General features: G+C 39.8%; 1 protein-coding gene across 2 annotated transcripts in view; it reads left to right on the forward strand.

Annotated features, from left to right (window-relative positions):
- LOC126475023 (period circadian protein-like) overlaps positions 1-23,573 on the forward strand; it is a 267,326-nt gene that overhangs the window by 8,157 nt on the left and 235,596 nt on the right. Inside the window, exon 2 of one of the 2 annotated variants that reach the window (XM_050102563.1) lies at positions 12,261-12,353. The exons of the other annotated variant lie outside the window; for it this stretch is intronic. The gene's annotated coding sequence lies outside the window, so the exon portion shown is untranslated. The remainder of the gene's footprint in view (positions 1-12,260; positions 12,354-23,573) is intronic. 2 annotated transcript variants of the gene reach the window in all.

The following is a 23,573-nucleotide window of genomic DNA, read 5'->3' on the forward strand; positions in this document are numbered from 1 at the left end:
CGACATGAGCTATCCGGTAGCTAGTAACTACGAGCTGCGCAACAGAGCCACTTGCTTTGTTTAGGTAGCAGAGCCACAGTAATCTTCCTCCCCAAATGCCTCAAGTAAGTTCTCAGATACACCTCTTTCATTTGGATGGATGTGGTCTTTATAGCTTATTTTTCTCGCCGTCTCCTGATCTTCACTCGTTTTCGACCCCGAGAGCCATTTAAACGTTTTTGTCATGTTTACAGTTATTGCCTTATTTTCCTATTTCATTAACAAATTCTAAGAATTTCAGAGCTTACTTTCCTCTATTATTTGTTCCAAGTATGAACCTTCCCAGGGGTCTCGCCCTCCTGTAAATTCATTTATTTGAAGATACATTTAATTTTTTACCTTTCCATCTACCTACACTTTTGTACATGATTCCGTCTGTATTATAACTATCATCATACACTCTTCCAAAAATATTATTTTTTCGTGCTTCAACTGAACCATTAACTCCTATGTACGTCGCTTGCAGATCGATTTTTTATCACTTTTATTCAGCGTACGAATTTCCTTGATTTTCAATATTTTTCCACGCATACTCTTTGTAATTTTATTTATTTCCAGAGGCTTTCCTGTTTTCCTTTATGGACCACAAAAAGTAATTATCGTCGTCTGGTTCCTTCCTCCTCGTACACTCCTTTGTATCTTTCTTAGACTACCACACTTATTAATGAATTAAGTACATAATTCTGTAAGCATACAATTATTCTTTTCCTTTAATACCCAAACACGTTTCACCGCAGTTGTGGCGTCCATCATTTGTTTTATCACATTTATTTCCTGATTCACAATCTACTACGATTCCGTGTATCTTCAGCCTTCAGTCTTCATTCTTTTGTTTTAATATAATGAATTATCTTTTCGATCATTGAAAATAATGTTTCTAGTTCTTTCGACGTATTTTCTCAGGACGTTATCCGTCTATTCCAGTTCACACTACCACAAATGCTCTTTTCACTAATAAACGTAAATACCACATCGCTTCTTTAGTAGACTTTCTGATTGTTGCACTTCCAACTTTTCTGTAAAATTTTTCGTAGGTCTTATGCTTAACCATTAGAACGTTCGACGTATCTCACTATCTTTGCGGCTCTATATTAGAACACTGACTGTTACTTCGTTGGTGCAATTGTCCTTCTTTTCCGATGTCATATTTTCAATAAACAGGCATTCAGTTGTAACACTTTCCTTCTATGTAAAATACTAAAATTTACATCAACTATAAATGTATCCATGAGTACATTTCTCTTTCATCACAACACTGCTGTATTCTGTTCCAGTAGGCTGCCATCTACAGATGCCGCAGCATGTCCATTTCAATGTCTCGCCGTTTTTCTTGTATTTCCTCTCCTTCAAGTCCGCATTTATGTCAACAATTTTTTACTGTCTTCTTACATCAGACAATAAATCCAAGTAGGCCAGTGTTCCACACTGACTTTTTCTACATCAATTCTTTGTAATGTAAGTTGTATACTCTCAATTCATTTATTTTTGAGTGAAATGTGTGTTTCCTTGCATTTCTTCCTGTTTTTAAAATTTCTTTTTCACTATTTCGTTCTAGAAGTCACTGATTCCCGAAAAATTGTGACGTATCCAAATACGAAGATATACATGCTCTTCGCTCCAATTTGATATTCTTATCCTCACTACGGTTAACATAAGCTTTCTCTGTACATAACATGTAAATCACAACTTATCCATAAGTCCGTCATCCATCTATCGCCTATCGATTTGTCACACCAGTTACCTAACGGATATATAATCAGCAACAACTCAATCCTACTACCTTATCTGAAACCAAACAAAAACATTTATAGCATTATTTTGACGAGGATCTGAATCAGCCTTCTCAGTGACCAGATTGAAAATCGGCAAAAATTTTTCGTTTAGAAGTGCAAGTAGTATATACCAATGAATATTTCAACAAAATTCTGTAATAAAGTTACATAGCTTAATAATATCGTATCAGAAATCAAAATTTACCTTTCGGCAAGTGGTTCAGTCATCTAAAGTCGGCGGGAACAGGTAGCAGGACATACAGTCGTTTTACAATTCAGAACTTTTTGAACTTGATTCCCTCGACACGATTGAATCCAGAACGAAAATGTGTTTCCAAATACCACAGTTCTGGAATAGTCACACTAAGTATGTGTGTTCCATCCAGGAGGGAAACAATAATATTAAAATCTGTTATAGGAAACAGTGTAAAAGTAATAAAACACATGTTGAAAATCAGTAACTGATAATTTTTGTGAAGCTTGATCTCTCAGAAGCGCCGCTGTACAATGAGCACAATTAGTCAGTATCATCAAAATCACATTGGTTTAACGTGTTTATTTATTTACTACTATTGAAGGTGTTTATTCAACTGTAGGTGAAGAACAGTCAGTAAAAAGTGTACTAGATCCCCGAATTAGCGACTGTTGCATTGATCTGAAGAATCAGTGGTATGCTGTTCACAAGTAACCATAAACCTGGAAGTCTGCTAATCGGATACACAAGAGGGATATTTTTGGTCCCTTTAGTATGTATCCCGAAATTAAGTCTATTCAAGTTCGTTCATTGACGCACCGGTGAAAATTTCGTCACAGTTGTTCGACCCGAGTAAGTGTTTTAATATTCTCTAAATATGTGATATAAAATAAAAAATCTCTAAAATGTCTGCAACGGGCCACAGCTTTGCAACTCACACCAAAACATATGTACATAAAACACTGTGTGCTACACTGTTTTGAAAGCATCAGATACGAACAATTAAAATACCGTAATAGAAAATATCACTTTAAATTTATGCATGCAGATAACTTGATTCACATAATAAATGTTTATGTAAATAGAGAATGTAATTCAAAATTAAAAATTAATTGTATCACATTACCAATGAAATCCTGTTCAGGCACAAATTTTTCAGAACTGTTCTGCTGAACAGAGGCCGTAGGATCTTCTTTATTCATGACAGACATTTAGCTAACCGGGAAGTGTGATGACAGTATCATTAATTTCAACTCCATTAGTGTGCTCATGTAGCTTCCGCATGCGGTGTTAGAAAATGAATGTTAGTATAACAGAACTGTGGCTTTTGTGTACTATGGATTTTGGCTCAACCTCCAAGATGGGCACCTTTCAAACCGTATAAATGCTGCTGAGATGATGCTAGTCTGCAAATTTTGGATGAGCAGTTCATTGACAACGGGTAGAAATGTTATACGATGTTGTTTTGAGTTCAACACATATATTGGTGAAGTAACGAATATCAGAGAAAGATGACATCTCTTAGTACAATCTTTGACCATATTTAATAACGCCATGTATCGCATGTGCAAATATTTCAGCAGGTGAAGTAAATTCCTACACTGAAAGGATATGTTCGCAGTATGGAGAGAGTTACAAAACTCGGAAAGAAACTTGAGTTATTTTGTACGGAATGTCTCTGTAAGTAACACTTCAGAGCGTATGAGCGTAATATTAATATGGAAACTTGGCGTACAGCTTACACAGCATGGTATTAGTATGGAAACATAACGTATATGTGACACTTGAGGACAGTCATAAATCAGATTGACCAGGGCAGCTATGCATTACAGGACTTCGTTAGGGAGGATGTTCCAAACAGTAACAATTACTTGGTTTCCATATAGCGTTGATGTTGACCAAGTGCTTCAGAAATCTCATTAGAAAGGGTCTATAAGTAATTTTGTGTGCCTGTGTAGCGATATATGAATGTGTGCTACTGAATGGCTTCGGCAGCTCTTAAAACACAACACAAAGTAAAAAATTTCATAAAAAAACTTAAATTTTTAACTGCGAGTTGCATCTGAAATCAGTGTGACCCCCTACCACAAGGTCACAGACAGTGTGCTTCATTATATTATGTAATACAAAAATATAATTAGCAGACAGGGCCAAAGTATCTGACTGTTCTGCAGTGTCGTGCTGCAATAGCGTCTAAAGAAGAGTTCGTCATTATTTTTTAGTTAATGAGAATACGATTTATTATCTCCCTAATGCACTAAAAGCGTGTTTCATTATGATGTCCTTCGCTGACAGACAAAGAAACTAACATATGAGGTTACTCTCCTGAGCAACGGGAAAGGATTATTTTTTGCCAAATTCCGTCACGAAATAATACGGTACGATTATGTTCACAGCAGCAGAATTGTTCATCAGTGCTGACCTCAGTTTGATGTGCATCCTGGTATGAGCTAAAATCCATATGTTGCATGAGCTTATTAAAGCGCGGGAAGAGTAACAGGCAAGTGACGGGAACATGAGAATACATCTCATCATTATTAACTCCATGTGACCCTCACAGTCCCTGAGTAGCCAAACACAGTGTGCTTCCACCAAACGAGCATGTTGCACTGTAGTCTCGTGATGACGCTAGCCTCACAGGAGAGTGACACATATCCAGTGACATTGTTTACACTGTTTCTATAAGCGGTTGCGTAACATTGCTTGAATAAAAGTATTGATTATCATAGAAAGTTCCATTCCGTTAGTAACTGATAAAATTTTCAGAGTAGCATTGCAAGTGCAAGAGATAGCTTTAAGTGGTCACAAGAACTACATAAAACTCTCGCGAAAGTATCTAAACACTCATACTCGCCATTCAGACTCGAATAAGAGAGTGACCGTTTCTTTTAAGCTTTTCATAATCCACATTATAAAATACTCCGTAGGTTTCCTGGTATTCATACAGTGGCTATAGCAGCAAATTTTGTTGTTGTTGTTATTGTTGTTGTTGTTGTTTGTTATTGTTGGAGTACAGTTAGATAAACCTGCATTACATGCATTTCCTTACCCTGGATGCTGACGTCGACCAAATCTTTCTCTGTCTTTCTGCGGTATTGGTGAATGTTGTGTTGTGTGCATGGCATGCATGAATTTTCCGGACCGGGAGCAGTAGTGAGTCCACTCTCATGCGAAGACTGACATCTCATATTGGTTACAGCTCCATATAATACCGGAAGAACATGCAACCGCTAAGGCTGTAAACCCCGTTTATGTATATGACAGGAAACACTATGAGTATGTCAGTCTTCGAGAATTACGATCTGCTGAAACTACCATTTTCACTATCCTACGTTTGTCACTGAGACATTGCTTGTGAAGTGACTCTGTGTGCTGCGAACTTAATGCTTTCTTTGTTCTGTCTTCTCAAATTCCCAACGTAAAGCTTTCGTTGTTCTAAAACTATTGGCGTATTTTTTATTAATAGTTTTACAGTTCTTCTTCGTTTTGAAAAGTGCATCCTTTACAAGTGTTTATTTGTGCTTGTGTGTTAACTGTTTTGTATGTATTTATTCTGTGTGTATTTACACTAATAAAACATAAATGTATTGCAGTGGATGATTGCTGTATCTGCTTCCGTAGGTTTTTTCTGAAACTCGTGTTCTTATTCCAGTGTGTTATGTTATTGGAATGCTGTTAACACAGTTACATAATTTTAATGTAACTGTTAGCCTCTTCCAATCCGATAAATTATCATACCATACTTTACTTAATTAGTAGAAATTAAGTACGTTGTTGCAATAAATTCTACAATTCAAAGGCACTTGTTTGGTAAAAAATACAGTAATAAACATTCTCTTCACATTTAGGTCTGCTGTAACTAACAAGTCACTATAATTGCGCATGCATAGAACACCCTTATTCCAATTATCTCACTGGACTGTCTTGTAAATACGAGAGATTGTTATGGAAATAAGTTAATCTGTATATTATTTGACGACTCTTGGGCTGCATAAGCTATTAGATAAGTTCTGAGAGCTAGATAGAGATATTATATGTTTATTGGGAATGTACAGTGAATAAAAATAAATCATCGATGACATTTTATCGTAATTATTTATTCTCATTCCTTTATTAGAACTGAATAAAAGTTAATTTATAATTATAAGATCCTTCAAAACAAGTAAAAACTAATATATGATGTCCTTAATGTATTTTGCGACATACGATATTTCTTTTTCTGGTTTTTTCATCTTGGCCAGAACACACATGGTAATGGATTATGGGCTCTGATATGAATGATACTCTCAAACATCTCTCACATTGACACAACTGTAGTTACTAAATTACACCAGCTGAATATTTCTTACCACCCCTTGTATTCATTACACACATTGTTTTATTTTTTACTATTACCGAGCATACCAAGACAATCAAGCAGTCTTAAATGAAATGTATGTCATTTATTATTTGTTTTCTTCAGACCACCGTATATTAACTTCAAGGATGAACGACCCTACTGCAGGCATCTTACCAAATCTCTACGACAGACATCCATTCTTTAAATTTCTAGTTTATATACATTTATATACAGCATATTTAGCGCTGTGACCCATACGATAAAGTTCTGTTTCTAACTGGACGTAGCTGAAGGCTTTCAAAAGAACACTAAAGGTGACAGGTTCCTGGATGAATAAATAATAAAAGTAAAAGAAAAGTGACGAACCACTGTAAATCAAAAGCTACATAAATTATTTGACTAATACTAACCAAAACAGTGTAACGTACTTCATTCCATTCCAGTATGTCTGTTGGCCATACAGTAAATCTTACACTATATTTTTCAGCTCATTTATTCTCGTGACAAATTACATGTTGCTAAATGCACTTAGGAAATTAATTAAGACATTCTCTCAGGTACTAGAACAATAGTATAGATACCAAGCATTACTAAAGGAAGATTGAAAAGACCATTCTACACACCAAGCAGAAGAGTGGGTCAACCATACAAGACGGTCATTCCTCAGTACACCGTCGATATAAGCTCCTGGTTTAGATGCTAGTAGAGGTGACATAATTTTCCAAAGACATGATTTCCTGGAATCTGTGACGTGGTGAGCTATTTCTAATTTAGAAGGTGGCGAGGCATAACGATAGGTTATAACATGATAACGAAAAGCATTCAAGATCTATCAGATACATTAGTCCGTGATCACTCGCCGCCAAAAATGATTGCTAACTCTTTATAACAACGCGTTGAAGCACGGGCTGGACTGCAAATCAACTGAGGTGTTTCGTTTTTCAATGAAAGAAAGTGTAATTGCAAACCTGACGAACAATGAGATTACACTTGGAAAGAACCTGGAATAAGGCAAAATGCACATATTTCTATGCTGAAGCATCCTATGATCGTGAAGGCAGTCTTGTTGTTGTAGACGGTACTCCGACTGGCCGACTTTAGAGCAGTCACGCCATACGCAACAGGCAGCTGAGAGTTCGTAGATCCTGCGACCTCCAGAGTGCTTCACAATCTCAGATCTTGCTAAACATGACTCGTATTCACTACTTACACGTATATAAGTTAGGCTATTACTTTCAGCGATTCGCTCTCTCCGACTCACCAATAGGGTCCATAGTACGCGGGAGCGAGTATTCGTCGTTCACAGCAACGTATTAGGAGATTCTTCGCACTTTTCTCCGTTGCTCACTGGTCAAAACCGTGTCCTTTTTATATTCTGTGTCGTATATAGCAGAATTAAAAAGCACCCACAATTATATGTTCCAGTACGTTATACGATACATTAAATATATCCTCCCACGCGGTGTATGAGAGTGAACGGAAACGCTGTCGGTACAAGCTTATTATGGTCCCACTGTGCTACACATCCTCCGATTTGGGAGTTATTCAGACCATTCCTTTGTGTGTTACAATGTTCGCAAACAGTAATACGAGTATATGAGGGATACTGGTCAACAAATTATACAGTTAATCTATGAATATCCCAACGTTTTTGCTGAGTAGTTGTCTATCTCAATTACCCAGCCCCTTCGGAAAACAGTGTTATAATTTCTCCTACTTCCTTCAGTGATCCCCTCGGATATATCAAGAACTACTCATAGTACTGCGAGGTTCCTGCCGTCTGAGGGTTATGACGAATTCTCACATAAAGTCCGATAATCCCATCGGCAGTTTCCCGCAGTCCGTAGCACTGTATAGATTTAACAATTACAAGCGACCACAGCAACCAAATAACACAGGCGAATGGGAAGTTTCCCAGCTAAAATAACAATTTATTTCGCACTCCAAATCTCCCCCAATCTGTTGGCGGTTGGAGCATCGTTCAGACTACTCAAACTTGTCCAGACTCTATGTAGCAACCAATTCTAGAGTCCAAATATGACACTTCCAGTAAGTTTATGCATAATCGCGTGCGGCCAATTGCCCGCTCACCTGGAACACGCACCTCTTACAGCAACTGCGGATCACACACTGTCGCAGTTTCTGTGTACGGGTATATGAGAAACCCTTTCCTCTCTCCCAGAATTGATGACAGTTCGAACTGTCAAGAGCATTCCAAGCAATCACCTAAGACATGGCTTAGAGTCTGTAATGTCGCAGTACTATGGAATGAGACTATCTCCCACAAAACACCAGCAGGAGGCAGTCAGTCGTATGTATTTCATTCATGGTAAACCACTCCGGTTTGCAGTTCAGTGCACCGTCAAAGGAGCATGAAATACATTGTGCGCCAACAGTTAACAGGAAGTAAATCAATACGTTAGACAACAGTGAAAAAGGTTGTTTAGCTGAAATTAAGGAAGCTACGAGGGAACAAGATTGCAGACCTTGTGGTAAAAACGCATCTGAAGTACTCACGCAAGCACGTCTGCAATCGCTTTCCCGAGCACGTGGACGCAATTTTCTCTTTGTTTCGATAGCACATTAAGTACTTAAGGGGTCTCGGTAGGCCAGTATGTAGCCGCTGTGTCATTACATCAATGTCGCAGTGTCTCTGTGCTCATCTGCACCCTAAATCTTAACACCAAGCTTATTACTGAACTACAGCCCGTCTTTCCTTTATTCACTGCAATCATCTTTAGATTCCTTCACCAAAACTACTTCACCATGCATGTAGCAGTGCTAGAAGCTTTTTACCAGTCCGCGACAGAACGTAAGCAATCAAATAATTATTTTTGACAATATACTAAGACGTTGCACTGAGAATACCGCCTATCGAGTATTAATTTTCGCAAGTAGCATTTTTGAAATGATGTCATCTCTTAATGTTTACTTTCACAGGGAAAATCATTTACGGTATTACTATGCATAACACGAAACTCGCTCCTGACTTATCTCAGTATCGTATCTCAATGATAGTCGATTGCGTTACCTCAGAATTACAATTACACCCAATACTTCAGGGAGCTGTTACCTCTTACTGAGCACGACTTAAAATGGCATAGACATTGGCAACTTTTATTATTGCCGCTTCGTTTGATTGTTGCACAGTCATGGAAAATAGAGGAAATTTGGAAAGTTATTGTGTAAACAGATACTGAAGTTGCGATTCCTTGTAATTATTCTTGTTGCGTACTCGAAAGGCCTCCGTCAGACAAGCGCAAAGGACCAAGAGAATACTATGACTCATGTGTACTCTCTATTGAGATAACAGTCTATCAATAAATTATCTCTGTCAAAGACAAACACGCAAGCATTTTCTTTTTGTATTTGCCTTATTTTGTGGGAATTTGCTTCTGAGCTTTCCAGTTCATCAAGCTGCAGAATCACACGCATTTAAACGCTGCCGCAGCTGCACCCATTTTTATTCGGCAATTTAAATATAAACTCAGTTATTTCATTTATCATTCATTTTACTATCGCTATTGTTCTTATTGTGTTTAACTAAATTTTACTTTTCAATTAAATAAAAGCAGTGCTGCATTTTCTGTTTTTGGTATTGTGCTTTTTGTTGAGATAAGCAATTATATTACCTTTGGTTCATTCCTAGCAATTTTGTACCTCACTCTGAAACAACATGAAAAACGCACACTAAAAATTACAACAAAAAATTACACAACGAGTACGTTAAATGGCGTTGTTTAAAACTAAAATCATACTTAATTTTAATAGGCGGAGAGAAACATAAGTTGGCGTTCGAAAGGCGCTGTTGTGAGCGCTAAGATATTTCTTCCAGAAATTCTTCATTCCTAGGAAACGGTGCTCCTATGTTAGAGTCCATGCAATTGAATTCGCCATTTTCCGTACATCGAATGTGACATTATGTATTTGAGAGATATATCTTCTTGCAGAAAAATGGTAACATCGGTTTCACAATGATTACAGTACCACAATATTTCTCTTTTCTGAAATGTCCGACATCTGACGCTCTAGTATTATAGGCTTCTAGAGTATAAACCTGTAAAAAAAACTACCACGAATGTTAATTGTATAAACATATTGAAAATAGAGCTGTTTTCGAATATTTCAGTGCTTTGCTGGAGGCTATCTTCTAGAGAAGCATCTGCTGCCTTGATATTAATTTATCATTTCAAAGTACGACTATAAAAATAATATTTGCATTCTTAAAGAAAAATATAGATGTTGGACATTTCGAGATAGATGACTGATCTGATTTAAATATTCCCTATTTACTTTAAACCTATGACTGATCCAAGAGTATCTATAGAAATCATTACCTTCCAATATATATTTCGGGCTGTAAAACACCGTTGAAATGTATTTTCCACTCGTTTCAGCATACATCAAATGTTCACGTTTTCATATTGCATTCATTATGCACTCCCATAATTACTTCTGTATTATTTTATTGACATGCAACAGAATGAAAAAAACGCTAAATAAATTTCGTATGAATTTATTTAAAACTCTACATCTGTATACATCTAGTATGATTCAAAATTTAAAAGAGTTTATGATGAATTATAACGATGTTTCAAAGCACTTCTGAATCACGTACCATCCCTAAAGTAAACTATTGCATGAAAGGTATCAGTTCCTTGAATCTCGTGAGAGACATATGCCTTGCCTTACACCTGAATTTTTTTAAATTCATATTTAATAATGTTCTTTTGGTTGAGTTTTACTGAGGTGACAAAAGTCATGGGAAACCTCCTTTTGCCTGGCGTAGCGCAGAAGCTCGACGCGCCATGGTCTCAACAAGTCATTGGAAGTCCCCTGCAGAAATACTGAGCCATGCTGCGTATATAGCCGCCCACAATTTGAAAGTACTTCCAGCGCAGGAGCTTGTGCTCGAACAGATCTCTGGAGTATGTCCCATAAATGTTCGATGGGATTCATATCGAACGATCTGGGTGGCCAAATCATTCGCTCAAATTGTCCAGAATATTCTTCAAACCAATCGCGAATATTTGTGACCCGAAGACATGGCGCATTCTCAGCCATAAAAATTCCATCGTTGTTTGGGAATAAATGGTCTTCAGGTAGCAGAACATAACCATTTCGAGTCAGTGATCGCTGTAGTTGGACCAGAGCATTCAGTCCATTCCATGTGAATGCAGCCCACACTATCAAGGAGACACCATCAACTTGCACAGTGCCTCTTGTTGAACAACTTAAGTCGAACTCACCTGACCAGGCCACGGTTTCCCAGTAGTATAGGGTCCAACCGATATGGCCACGAGCCCTGGAGAGCAGCTGCAGGCAATGTCGTGTTGTAGCAATGGCACCCGCTTCACTCGTCTGCTGCCGTAGCCCATTAACGCCCAATTTCGCCGCAGTGTCCTAACGGATACGTTCGTTCTACGCCGCACATCCATGTCTGCGGTTGTCTCGCGCAGTGTTGTCTGACAACTCTGCGCAAACGCCGCTGCTCTCGTTCGTTAAGTGAAGATCGTCGGCCTCTGCGATGTCCGTGTTGAGAGATAATGCCTGATGTGGTATTCTCGGCACACACTTGATATTGTGGATCTCTGAGTACTGAATTCGCTAACGATTTCCGAAAAGGAATGTCCAATCCGTCTAGGTCCAACTACCATTCCGCCTACCAAGTCTGTTAGTTCCCGTAGTGCAGACATAATCACAGAGGATACCTTTTCACGTGACTCATCTGAGTAAAAAGGATAGCTCCGCCAATGCGCTGTCCTTTTATACCTTGTGTACGCAATACTGCCGCGACCCCTGTGTATGGGCATATCGCTAACCTACGACTTGTCACCTCAGTGTTACCACCTACATAACAGGATCAGTAAAGATAGTGCCCTGTAATCATTGTGAAACCGTTGGTAGAGGCACATGTTTCTTCAAAGTGCTTTGGTTACAGGTACAGACACACACATACACGCGTGCCTACAAAGTAACACACTTTTTCGCACAATCACACGCCTCCTCAAACAAAAAACAGTCACATACAAAACAGCCAATGCCTTTCAATGTGTGCCCCGTGGCTTATAGTTTCCGCAATAACTGTTTGTTGGTGTTGAGTGTAGGAGCAAGAGACCAGTGTGATCCATTGCAGGGGCGTAGCGATGAGCGCTGCGACTCTGGGGAATGTATACCCCTGCGCGCCCAGAGCGTGTAGCGGCACAGTCTGCTGGCAGGCGCACCTGAGGTGAGTGCAGAGCCGAGGCGGCGCGAACACGGTAATGTGCTAGCACTAATACACCGCGTCTTTCCGACCCTCCATTTCTAACTGTCCCGCCGCCCAAAGCTTTGACTACTTTTCTCCGACTGCATCCACCAGAACAATGGCTTACAGCATACAAGTTAACTCTGAACCTTTCTTCTATTATTATCTTGTAAAATATGCATAACCCATCACTTTATAATCCTCTCCTAGCTAATATTTGTTTATGAATTTCAAGCTGAAAGCACGAAAATCAGATTTTCTTTCATTCCATTACTGAACAACAACCTGGTACCCAAATACATGCCGTTGTGACGAGCTGTATGTTTTTCTCTAGTATGAGCTGCTGCAGTCGAAGATTCTTTGTTACCTTCTTGTGATATAATCCTAAATTTTCAGAGTTAGTCCCTATTTTCCAACCTTGGTACAATATTACCTCTCGATTGCTGCACGAAAAACTGAGGTGTGCTAAATTTTGTTACTGCTACATGCGAAACTTTGCGCAAGATATGTGTGGTGTTCGTATTCAGACCTTGAGTACAGGTTGATTGTTATAAATAATGTTATGCAATAATATGTCTGGAAATGTCTGGTTTTGCGAAATACTTTTATAAACAAAGGTGCTATAGATTGTACTTTCTCTGAGCGAAATAGTTGCTAATAGAGTACTAGATCTTTCCCGTTGCGGCAGATAATCACAATAAATCTTCAGAATATACTCCATCTGCTTCACTGCACCTCTGGACGCATCGAACAGTGGATTGTCCACAAATTCGCAATAATCGGAGAGTTATTGCAAATGATTTCTCCTGCAGCCACGATGAGTTCCTCATTCTAATACTCACTGGCATGCTCTAAGAATTTTATATGCCGTATTAATGGATCATTTCCTCGTTTCTTGGAACAAAAACTTCATACGAGGGGTATTCAATTAGTATTGCAAAATATTTTTTTCTCGGCCAACTTCTATAGAAAAAGTGCAAATTTTGTTGTGGGGCATCGTGCAATATTTCCCCTTCAACCCCTCAAATTTCATAAAAGTAGGATAGCTATACGTAGCCTTAACAATGGCGTCCAAGCAGCAGGCTGTCACAGTGTCTTTTGGCGAAAAGCAAGACTATCGCAGTTATTCAGAGGCTCTCGAAGAAGAAAGCCGTCCGATCTCCCACTTGCCAGTCGGCCGCACATAGCTGTCGCTCCTGCAATATTGTAACGAGCGGACACACTCACACGAAGTGGTCAACGAACTACAATCAAACACCTCGCTGCTCAACTGGACATCTCTGTTGGTAGCGCTGACACACTCGTCCGCCTCTTGGGGTACTCAAAGGTGTTTGACCGCAGAGTTACTCGCCGCGGGACAGAAGACCAGAAAGAGCAAGGAAGTACCGTGACAAAGCAAGATTTCACACAAGTTTAAGCACCCGAGAGAAGCTTACAAAACATCAGTTGACTGTTCTTCCTCATCTACCTCACACCACGACTTTGGCACGATCCAACTTCCATCTGTTTGGCCCAATGAAGGACGCACTCCATGGGAAGCACTACGTCGGTGGTGAGGAGGTTACCGACGCCGCAAGCACTTGGCTCCGCCGTCAACAAGCGCCCCCCCCCCCCCCTCCTCTCCCCCAGAAATGTGGCGTAAGGCTGTCGCTCTGAACAGAGATTATGGTGAAACATAGGTTTTTGTAGCCAAAATAGTGGGGAATAATATGGTGTACTGTAATCCTGAATAAAACTAACCTGATTTCAGAAAAAATGTGTTGCATTACTTATTGAAACTTTGAGGTTCGCCGATGACATTGTAATTCTGTCAGAGACAGCAAAGGACTTGGATGAGCAGTTGAACGGAATGGACAGTGTCATGAAAGGAGGGTATAAGATAAACATCAACAAAAGCAAAACGAGGATAATGGAATGTAGTCGAATTAAGTCGGGTGATGCTGAGGGAATTAGATTAGGAAATGGGACACTTAAAGTAGTAAAGGAGTTTTGCTATTTGGAGAGCAAAATAACTGATGATGGTCGAAGTATAGAGGATATAAAATGCAGACTGGCAATGGCAAGGAAAGCGTTTCGGAAGAAGAGAAATTTGTTAACATCGAGTATTGATTTAAGTGTTAGGAAGTCGTTTCTGAAAGTATTTGTATGGAGCGTAGCCATGTATGGTAGTGAAATATGGACGATAACTAGCTTGGACAAGAAGAGAATAGAAGCTTTCGAAATGTGGTGCTACAGAAGAATGCTGAAGATTAGATGGGTAGATCATATAACTAATGAGGAGGTATTGAATAGGATTGGGAAGAAGAGAAGTTTGTGGCACAACTAAACTACAAGAAAGGATCGGTTGGTAGGACATGTTCTGAGGCATCAAGGGATCACCAATTTAGTATTGGAGGGCAGCGTGGAGGGTAAAAATCTTAGAGGGAGACCAAGAGATGAATACACTTAACAGATTCAGAAGGATGTAGGTTGCAATAGGTGCTGGGAGATGAAGAAGCCTGCACAGGATAGAGTAGCATGGAGAGCTGCATCAAACCAGTCTCAGGACTGAAGATCACAACAACAACATACTTATTGAACCCCCCCCCCCCCCCCTCGTATTTACGGTTCAAAAACAAACAAACTTAACATTCACAATAAATAAGCATGTATACATTTTATGTCAAGTCACCACCGTTCCGTTATACACAAAATACACATTCCCTCGTACTTTTAGAGCATCATTGTTCAGAATAGATGGAGGAGTCGATACAAGAAAGTCCCTATTCATATTATCCGAACGACGACCCTGTAAAAAGTTTATGTCTACAAGACAGTCGCCATTAATAGCAGTCCTCGCTTTAATACAGTACTGTTTCTGATGCAAAGCTTGCGTAGTGCATCGTGGATTTTCGTCTGCTGACAGATGTTCATTGTGCACGTTTGTGATTCCGTCTTGTCTGTACATGGTGCCACACGTAAAAAGCTCGAAACTCTGCACCTTTCTGGCGTCGCAGGTGATCGTTGGATGCGGTATACGAAACACGCTGCAGACGCTGTGGTTACATAGGCTGTTCATCAATTATTGCTCATGCAGTATTTTCTTCAGAGTTTCTGGGTCGTCGGCAACATGCTGCAGAATACTCTCCTCTGTACCATACGTACGGATGATTCTTCGTTTCTTGGGTCCACAGTTCGCTGTGTTATGTGCTATGTCTCCATAATTATAGTAGAACCGAAACTCCATTCCTCGAACTCAAGAACAATGAAAACAGCTTCGTCATTAAACAAAATCGTACCCTGTCCTTTGGGTGTCTCGCGAAAAGTGTTACGAAGATAAAATTAGAGGGAGTCGAGCCCTCACGGACTCTCCACAGCAATCATTCTTTCCCGAACCATTCACGACTGGAACAGAAGTAGTGGGAAGTGACAGCGGTACACAAAATACCCTCCGCCACACATTGCAAAGTAGCTTGCGGAGTACAGATGTAGATGCATGTCACTCCGTATACAACTGGCAGATCAGACATTTCCAGACATGTTTTCTTAACACTTCTTACTCCGAAATCTATCCACAAAGTTTGCCCACGGAATTCCGATTAACCCTGTATACCGGAATGTAGTTTGTCTTAACAGGTCTTCTTGCATGTCAGTTGTTTCCCTAAACAAGTGGTACCATTTCTGTCTTCAGTGAGCTACGGTGTTGAGCGATGACAATACAAACACATCTAAGTAAAGAGTCGGGTTGTCTTATCAGTCATTCTATCCGAGAGAAACGGCAACAGCTGCGAAACGCCACAAAATGTTTCATTTTAAATAATTAGAGCATCAACGGCCTTTTCGTTTGAATTACTACTTACGAAATGTGTTTTCAAATTGATTCAGCTTTTATCGCCGCTTAGGTGCACTGTTGTTATAACAGAAACCTGTGACCAAATCCATGCCTCATTCTTCTTCAGCAGATTTCAGCAAAATACCTCAATGGCAGGTTATGAAGACTAAAAACTACCCGATACAGAAAATAAATTTTATTTGACATTTAAAACTATTAAGTCAGAACTCACCTTCTTATCAATTTCGATTTGTGCTGCTCTTTAATAGACGAATTTCAAAGTGCTACCACATTACCAAGTTCTGCGAAAGAAAGAGATTTGTATGGTCTCTAGGCACGTATTCAATATTACTTCCCGTATCCTTGCTCCAGGTCGTACGTGCAATCAATATGGAAATAACACTGCATTCGAAAAGCACTTCTTATAAGTTTAATTTACTCCACGCGATAACCCAGTGCCCTAGAAATGAGATGTAGGAACATATAGAATAATCGTGAGGCTTAGAATGAGTTTAGAAATCGATTTAACCAAGCAGAATAATTTGTAGATGCTGTATGAACCCAAATGAAAGTACTTTATGGTCTGTTTTTAGAGATTTGGTGCACAAGTTTCCAGTGTCTGCTGTTGAATTCCTGGTAGCACAGACAATAAAGTTTCCACATTAGCATAGAATTAGCTCTAAGGGCTAAGAGAAACGTGTTATTTCAGGTTGTAGAAACCGTTGTAAGAAGGTGATTGCATACTATTGCCCAGTACTCAAAACATACTTCATGTCTGGAAAGCCTTCACGTTCGATGGTGCATAGGAAATATGTGTTGATACATCTACTGTCACATCTGCGCGATCTGACGTGAATGATAGCTAGTATACTGTCAGAAGTGACGAACCATATAGATAGGACAGATCAGAAAGACACCTCTACACTTCGCACTGTGGGATTCCGATATTTTCAATTCCATTAATGAACTTAATGAAGAAGTTCCTCTGCTTACTGCTTAAAAATATAACGTTGCACGTTCTTATAGACGAATTCCAGAGACATGGAAAACTCCTATCTCAAAATTAGAAGCAAAATTATACACAAAAATAGAACTTTGATAATCGTTAAAATTTCTGCAAACCAAAGAACAAGACGAAGAAAAAACTCAGAAATGAACTGACAGCTGACTACGTCTGAATCTACACTTTACTCGACAACATGTGATAGGCGGCCATTACATGCCAAGTGATGTGGTTTAACAGTGATTCGTTGGGGTATTCCACGTAGGACGTAATTCACAGTGTGTAAGAGCGCTTAAGCGAAGTGGTTCTGTCTACATAGCTCTACGTGTGAAAGGCTGCTGCACAGTATTTGTCGGTAAAGTAAAGAAGAATTACAGAAGAAACAGCAACCAATGGACGTGGTGTCCGCCTCGCATGAATAGAACCAAACTGACCCGTAGCCGCCTGAGCAGCAGCGGCGGCCGCACAGCCGAGGTGACATGATTCTGCATTTCTGTACTTTTCTTCTGCATGCCTGTCTGCCTGCTGCACGCGTTTTATGAACCCTGAGCTGATGCCCCACTCTTTGTATCTGCACCTGCACCTAGACAAGCTTTGCGTGATTTTCGCACTAGCGGACCATCCCATTGACACTCTTGTCAAGGTACAAGACCTAGTAGTTGCCCAAAGTAATTACTATATACTCATTTAATCATAACAAAGGCTAAACGTGATACCTACCAAGCTTGTTATTTGTTATGGTTGTAATCCTACTTTCAATTCTTTCAGGTCTGCTATAGATACACATTCATTTTAGCAAATACGGGGTGTTTCATAATTCATGTTACGCATTTCTAGATGCTGTAGAGGGGACTTGATAGATCAAGTTTCACACACGAACTCATATCCGGAAACATCATCTAAAGACCAACAGAGCGTCAATAAGGAAAAAAAGTCTATTAAACATGAGCACTTGTTCAATAGAGGAGATGTGTTTCACTATAGCATTTTAGAGCCGATGTTTACTGGACATTTTTTTCCTTTTTGTGGTCCATACTACTACTTCTGATAGTTCCCTACCTTACAATCTTAGCAACAGCAGTACCACTACATGTATGCCCCTCAGAGGTATCAGAACGGTTTTCTCTTATAACTTCCGACTCGTTCGTTTCCGGTACACGGAACCTTACCTCAAATTGATACATTTATCCTTCTTCATTTTGGACAGTTTGTGTCATCATCACGGAATCATTCTGTATACACATACATTTACAGGCGCCGGCGACTATAATTGTGACCCTCTGTAACGTTGTTCGACTACGTTCCCGTATATGGGTTCCTATGTTAAATTTAGTCTACCAAGCCCCTCTACAGCCTCTACAAGTGTGAAACATGAATCATATTTCAAAGATTAAACTCCTACAAATTGGATAACGGTCTAAGAATAATCACCAAAATTATAAAATAGAAAAATGATCGAGTTTATGAAATAATACGTTTTAATTGGTTTTTATCGTCTTCAGAAGACTCAGTCGGTCTCAGTTATGAATGAGTCCATGTATTTTCAAGTGTCTTAGCAGAATGTACGAAAGAATAAAGAACTTGTAATGGTATCACATCCAGATTATTGCCTCCGTTTGCCGTTTAATGCAAACCTGTTCTCGATATATATTTTTAAATGCTAGATTTAAACATCACATCTGCAATATTCACATGTAGGACAACAGGTGTAAGATTTAAGATTTTTATGGAAGGTACCAAAAGTGCGGTTTCATTTATTGTGTTTCTGAATTTACAAAGGAACTATAGCCTCGGATAATGACATTGAACTGCAAGCAGCAAACTGAACAAATTTGTAAATAAGTAGATCGAACTCTAATGCTATAATCATGTGACAGCACTCTCACGTATAATCTGAACAACGATGTCTACATCCTTCAACAGTGTCAATGAGAATGTCCGCTTATAAATGATTGTTTACATCTGCAACAATGTAACACTGTAAGAATTCTTGTAATGCTTATACATGTTATACAAGTATTTGAGTATTTAGTAGTCGTTGCCAGCATTAATGAAACTTTGTTTCTTTTCAATTTACCTCTGCAATAAAGTACTTTATAATATCTTCAACAGTTATTCACAGAAATTAGATTCCCAAGAAAATATGGCGCCACTTTAGAGACAGCGTGGAAAGTTGCAGATCTATTAACTACATAAGTTTCTGTGTCTACATTTAGACTAAGAGTAGCGACTTCAGTTAGCTGCAGAACCTCCTCCATATTAACCGCTCTAATACTTTTAAATCTGGCTATAATATCGTGCTAGTTTGTAAGCAGAAATTGCTTTAGTGTTGTTCAAAATACTCGCTACTCGTTGAAACAAATATTACTCACATAGAAAAATAGATTTCATAATAGCAATGGAATATTACTGTATATTTTAGGATAGGTTAATAGATTCACACAGTATTAGTAGTACTATAAGGTCTTAGTAATGAGTTAATTATTTATTATTGTGTGTTACAATAGTAGGTCGATAGTTTTTAGTGTGTTAGTAAGATATTTAGCAGATGCATGAGGCACAACTTTCTTGGAATTGTTTTTTTTTTTTTTTTGGAACAATTCGCATTAGCGCTGCTCCTTGGAAAACAGTTTCCTACTGTGACAAATTTAGCTCCAGGGGGGCAGTAGCTGCTAAAAAACACATATACACCTTTAGTTCTTGAGCATTTTTTCATTACATTCAAACCAGTTCTGTATTTCCAGAGGACAGTAGCTAACGCGAATGTGGGATGGTGACAGTGGACGAGGGAACCCCTGAAGTAGCTAAAACGTAACTGTTCCGACAAGAAACACACTGGGGCACTGTGTCCTCGATTTACTGAGCAAGTCACTCCACTTTTCATGTGAGATCAGAACCGCATATAAACATTACTGTTTCAGGTTCATTACAGGTTCTAAGTCTGAACCGTATGTAAGAGGGAATATTCTTCAGAAAGTTGATCCTCCAAGACTGAAGTAACATACTTCAACGGTACAAGCCGAGTAGTAGGATTTCTAGGAACTATATTGCACATTATTTAATTAGATTCAATGTCAAATTAAAAATAGACATCGATTTGCTCTGCTCTGTTTCTAGGCAAACAAGAATTCCATGGTGAGTGACATTATGTGGACCTGATAGTTTTGAGACATATATATTCAACAAACGCAAATATACGAATACATGGTTTCGTGGCAACATGTACTGGTAAAATTCTCTCCTGCTTCCAGTTGGGTCAAGTAGTTTAAAATCCACAAGCTTCCGGCAGAGTACTCTTGCGCCATTGTCAAGTGGTGACTCTTTTGGTATCTATTAGCGTCCTTATACAGCCGCGCTGCCTTCTGTGACGTCACTTGCGCTCGTTCGAGGCCTACGAGGAGGACAGGCCGGGGCGCGTATGTCGCGAAAGTAGGCCCGGGCTCGCTCGCTCAACTCAGCAAACTACGTTTCTACGTCTGTTAACTCGTAACTAGGTATGCACGTACAAACGAGAGTTGCACCGTCTACTGGAATCCGCTACTATGGAGTCTTACTGCTATTAGTCCTACAATGATCGGAACTCCATAGCCCTACTTATAATTTGTTACGGCTTTACTGGGATACAATAAAATTAAAATCATGCCAAAATGATTATTAGTTGCTCAAGCCACCACTTCTTGTATGAAATGAGGACTGTTAAGCAGAAGAGACTAAATGCTATAAATAAGCCGTTATACCATTTATGTCGAGTACTGATCTTGAATTAAATTTTGCTGTATTACTGTTCATCATCAAAATTTCATAACAGCAGATTCCACTAGAATACGCAAACCTCGTTAGTACGCACACGCTCAGCTCGAGTTCTCAGGTTTAGAAACGCATTTTGTCTGCTGAGCTGAGCGAGCGAGCGAGTTCAGGCCTACCTTCGTGACGCACGCGCCGCGGCCTGAATTCCTCGTGGGCCTCGCGTTCGCTCCAGCGCCAAGATAATGCTTTCGTTGCGCGCCAGCCACGTCCGCTTCAACTTTCCGATGGCCGGGTCCCAAGCCGTGCTTAGCTGCAGGACGCTATCTTTACTGAGGGCGTTGTCACAAATTTTTATCTCGATCGCTTCTTTCATGCCGTTATCCGAGAAATTATTATTCAGTGTAATGATAGATGTCACATTGAATGCAGACTTATGTCCGTTTTCTAGAGCATGCTCTGCTACCACCTATTTCTCGGGATATCAAAGGTGAAAACGTCTCTCGTGTTCTATACAGCGCTGTTCAATAATACTGACGGTCTATCCTACATAAAATTGTCCCACACCCACATGCTATTTTATATACTCCAGGCTTTCTGAAACATACATCTTTTTTCAAAGGCCTCATGAGTTGGTGAATTTTTGCTAAAGCCCCGAAGACTTGAAAATCCGCCCGAATCCTGTCCACATGGACCAATATCTGCATGCTAACATCTATCACCATCCCTCGCAGAAATGTTTTGTTCTGAAGACCTTGGTGTGCATCGAGAGGAATCCGCCTCAGACGCTGCCGACGGAACTGAGTCACTGACGGAAAGTGCCGTATTCGAGCAAAATTGCTACGACAACCACCAGATTCCGCAACCCATCTCTCCGAAAATACGTAAGCAGAAGGACCTCGAGGAGGACAAGAAAAAACTTGCGTTGTTGTCGTTCAGTGACCAAGTCACACGAGAGATTAGCCGGTTCCTAAAGAAACATAAAATCGAATCGGTCTTCAGGGCTCCAGTATGAATTCGTTCAAGTCATGAGGCTTGTGAAAGAGGATGTAGGCCTGAAAACGCCAGTAGAGTATAAAATACCGTGTGGCTGCAGACAGTTTTATGTAGGACAGACAGTGCATACTACCGAACAACGCTGTGTAGAACACGAGAGATGTTTTCAGCTTCGGTACCCTAAGGAATCAACTGTAGCAAAGCATGCTCTAGAAAACGGACTTAATTTTGTATTCAACGGGACATCTGGTAGTACACGGACTAATAGTTTCTGGGATAGCGTCGTGAAAGAAGCCATCGAGACAAAAATTTGTGACATCGGAAGGCTGTAGCGGGCGCATAAAACTGTACGGTTGTGCAGTAACAACGTTATCTTATTTGGTGCTGAAGAGCGAGCGCAAATGACGTCATAGAAGACAGCGCTGTTATATAAGAACGGTAGCTGCAACCAATTACGACTTAACAATGGCCGAGGAGTACTCGGCCGAAAAGTAGATTTTAAGCTGCTTAATGCGGCTGGAGGCCCTAGAGCATTTTATCAGCAAAAATCTTTATCATTTTCATATATAAATTAGAAGTGTTGTTACTTTCCTTTTCATATCACGCGATACGCAGGAAGTTCTGTGTCTCTAAAGATACGTAAACACTGTCAGCAGCAAAGCTCGCACTCCTGTTCCGCTAAGTTCAAATCTTGCCTTCCTAAGAACGCCAAAGTCCTAACCTCGTACTTAAAGTCTGTGGACACCCAAAGCCGTCGTGAGCTGGCAAGAAAAGTCCAGGCAGATGCAGTGCAAGCACTAGCAAGGTTATCTTTAGCAAATAATCTTTGTGGCGGAACCGTACTCGACATAACCTGCTGAGAACTGACTTTCTGTAATGAATACCGCGCTTAAAAAGCCATTGGTGTCCCTTCGCCGATCTCACAGATGTCTCGCGAACCCAACGACCGACGCAGCCACGGCGTAAACGGCGTTCGGAGTAAGTCTAGCTCGCTCTACGGTGTATTCTTTTCCCTGTCAGTACTGCTGGCTACCGGAGATACATTACTTATTTGTGAACGTAGTGTATACTGTAAGAAGCATTATAATGAAGGTAGCCCTCAGACATTCTGTGTTCGGAGTCCTTCACCATAATTCCCGCTGCCCAAGAAAGATGAAATGACAGATTAACTTACGACAGCTCCTTTGCCTTAACTTTTCAAGAACATGATATGGTACCAAGAAAGTGTCCAGAACTATTCAGACTTTGATCTGAGGAACAAGCTACGGAAGGGGTTACCTCGTGATATAACTCTCGCTCTATTTGGTCAACAGACTGAGATTAGTAAAATATATGTTATGCTTCCACTTAAATCAATGTTGACCCCGTGAAAGACCAAACTTTTGAAATTGCTATGCATATAATATTCGGATGCGTTCATTCGCTGTTCAGTGAAGCATCTTCTGGCTAAATAGCAGAATCGCAGTCTGTTGGCCGTAACCGATCACCTTGCGACGCCAGACTGCCGACGCCGCCTCATGTACGTAAGGACGAGTTTCAGTGCACAGGATATCTGGCAGAAATTTTACATCCTTAAGAATTAGAAACTACTATTTGAACGTTATTAGCAAATTTAAATTGCTACAAGTCTCAGGTGATGAATTCTCAC

Source organism: Schistocerca serialis, chromosome 4 (assembly GCF_023864345.2).
Source record: "Schistocerca serialis cubense isolate TAMUIC-IGC-003099 chromosome 4, iqSchSeri2.2, whole genome shotgun sequence".
NCBI lineage: Eukaryota > Metazoa > Arthropoda > Insecta > Orthoptera > Acrididae > Schistocerca > Schistocerca serialis.